Below are 2,470 nucleotides of genomic sequence, written 5' to 3' on the forward strand. Positions count from 1 at the left end.
TTGAAGCCATCCTATATTCTCTAAAGAAACTTATTTCATCTAATTCCTTTTAGAGCATTTCAAAAGCAGAAAGTTTTTTTCTCTCAAATACACTTTATTAGTGCTTTGGGAAAGACATGTTTGATGTCAAACAGAAGTGAAAGTCTTCTTTTTCGGCTAACAGCCCCAAACTGACATGAAGAAAGGAAAGCACTGCTGACATTCGAAATCAAGATTTTCTGTTTACTAAACAGGCTCTTTGACCAACTTGTCTACATCACAAAAAGATGTGATATATTGGAAAGACTGCTTAGAGAGTCAGGTGCGAAAAGTGGAGGAATTTCAAAATAAAATCCAATGGTTAAGTTGTCAAGCTTGAAGCAATCTTACTTCCTTTTCAGCATTTAGATGAGATTCTTTATCTCACAATTGCACTATCAGTAGGGCTGGAACAATGGCAAATTTGAATTTGCACACAGGTAAAAGACCTGCTTTAAGATAGTAAGCTTATTCTTGAGAAGATGAAAACAATGTACTGCTGAGAGTTGAACTCAGGATCTCCTGTTTACAAGACAGGCACTTTAACCAACTAAGCCACAGAACCACATGTTCTGTTGGTGAATATTTATTATTCTGCTTTTTCCGAAAACTGCTATGAAAATTTGTAGCATCTAATGTGTAATTCCACTGGTTTTAATTTGTAATGCTTGAGCCCATCCTATATTCTCTAAAGAAAGTTATTTCATCTGATTCCTTTTAGAGCATTTCAAAAGCAAAATTTTTTTTTTTACTCAAATTCCACTGGTTTTAATTTGTAATGCTTGAAGCCATCCTATATTCTCTAAAGAAACTTATTTCATCTAATTCCTTTTAGAGCATTTCAAAAGCAGAAAGTTTTTTTTCTCTCAATTACACTTTATTAGTGCTTTGGGAAAGACATGTTTGATGTCAAACAAAAGTGAAAGTCCTCTTTTTCGGCTAACAGCCCCAAACTGACATGAAGAAAGGAAAGCACTGCTGACATTCGAAATCAAGATTTTCTGTTTACTAAACAAGCTCTTTGACCAACTTGTCTACATCACAAAAAGATGTGATATATTGGAAAGACTGCTTAGAGAGTCAGGTGCGGAAAGTGGAGGCATTTCAAAATAAAATCCATTGGTTAAGTTGTCAAGCTTGAAGCAATCTTACTTCCTTTTCAGCATTTAGATGAGATTCTTAATCTCACAATTGCACTATCAGTAGGGCTGGAACAATGGCAAATTTGAGTTTGCACACAGGTAAAACACCTGCTTTAAGATAGGAAGCTTATTCTTGAGAAGACAAAAACAAGGTACTGCTGAGAGTTGAACTCAGGATCTCCAGTTTACAAGACAGGCGCTTTAACCAACTAAGCCACAGCACCACATGTTCCATAGGTGAATATTTATTATTCTGCTTTTTCCGAAAACTGCTATGAAAATTTGTAGCATCTAATGTGTAATTCCACTGGTTTTAATTTGTAATGCTTGAGCCCATCCTATATTCTCTAAAGAAAGTTATTTCATCTGATTCCTTTTAGAGCATTTCAAAAGCAAAATTTTTTTTTTACTCAAATTCCACTGGTTTTAATTTGTAATGCTTGAAGCCATCCTATATTCTCTAAAGAAACTTATTTCATCTAATTCCTTTTAGAGCATTTCAAAAGCAGAAAGTTTTTTTCTCTCAAATACACTTTATTAGTGCTTTGGGAAAGACATGTTTGATGTCAAACAGAAGTGAAAGTCTTCTTTTTCGGCTAACAGCCCCAAACTGACATGAAGAAAGGAAAGCACTGCTGACATTCGAAATCAAGATTTTCTGTTTACTAAACAGGCTCTTTGACCAACTTGTCTACATCACAAAAAGATGTGATATATTGGAAAGACTGCTTAGAGAGTCAGGTGCGAAAAGTGGAGGAATTTCAAAATAAAATCCATTGGTTAAGTTGTCAAGCTTGAAGCAATCTTACTTCCTTTTCAGCATTTAGATGAGATTCTTAATCTCACAATTGCACTATCAGTAGGGCTGGAACAATGGCAAATTTGAATTTGCACACAGGTAAAAGACCTGCTTTAAGATAGTAAGCTTATTCTTGAGAAGATGAAAACAAGGTACTGCTGAGAGTTGAACTCAGGATCTCCTGTTTATAAGACAGGTACTTTAACCAACTAAGCCACAGAACCACATGTTCTGTTGGTGAATATTTATTATTCTGCTTTTTCCGAAAACTGCTATGAAAATTTGTATCATCTAATGTGTAATTCCACTGGTTTTAATTTGTAATGCTTGAGCCCATCCTATATTCTCTAAAGAAAGTTATTTCATCTGATTCCTTTTAGAGCATTTCAAAAGCAAAATTTTTTTTTTTACTCAAATTCCACTGGTTTTAATTTGTAATGCTTGAAGCCATCCTATATTCTCTAAAGAAACTTATTTCATCTAATTCCTTTTAGAGCATTTCAAAAGCAGA

The 2,470-nt window shown here is 34.3% G+C and overlaps 1 non-coding gene across 1 annotated transcript; it reads right to left on the reverse strand.

Annotated features, from left to right (window-relative positions):
• Window positions 1-2,109: 2,109 nt before the first annotated feature.
• Window positions 2,110-2,183, reverse strand: TRNAI-UAU (transfer RNA isoleucine (anticodon UAU)). The gene has a single exon. It is a non-coding gene; the product is annotated as a tRNA-Ile (tRNA).
• Between the last annotated feature and the right edge of the window lie 287 nt (window positions 2,184-2,470).

Source organism: Dendrobates tinctorius, unplaced genomic scaffold, assembly GCF_039654945.1.
Source record: "Dendrobates tinctorius isolate UK_male_01 unplaced genomic scaffold, ASM3965494v1 ptg000254l, whole genome shotgun sequence".
In the NCBI taxonomy this organism is placed as follows: Eukaryota; Metazoa; Chordata; class Amphibia; order Anura; family Dendrobatidae; genus Dendrobates; species Dendrobates tinctorius.